Source organism: Penaeus monodon, chromosome 19 (assembly GCF_015228065.2).
Source record: "Penaeus monodon isolate SGIC_2016 chromosome 19, NSTDA_Pmon_1, whole genome shotgun sequence".
NCBI classification, from domain to species: Eukaryota; Metazoa; Arthropoda; class Malacostraca; order Decapoda; family Penaeidae; genus Penaeus; species Penaeus monodon.
The window spans coordinates 47,901,457-47,901,698 of record NC_051404.1 but is presented as its reverse complement, the minus strand read 5'-3'; positions in this window follow the sequence as shown (position 1 = coordinate 47,901,698).

The window sequence follows — 242 nt, the reverse complement described above, 5'->3', positions numbered from 1 at the left end:
GAGCTCTTCCAGACCTCGACCTCCGAATCCAAAACCGTATCATACCAGCCATCATAATCCGAGTCCTCGACCTTAAAGCCATCATAATCCGAGTCCTCGATCTAAAAGCCATAATGATCCCAGTCCTCGATCTTAAAGCCATAATAATCCGAGTCCTCGACCTCAGAGCCATCAACATCCGAGCCCTCGACCTCGTTCTCGCTGTCGCTGTCCGAGTCTTCGTACTTGACCTCGTTCCCCAG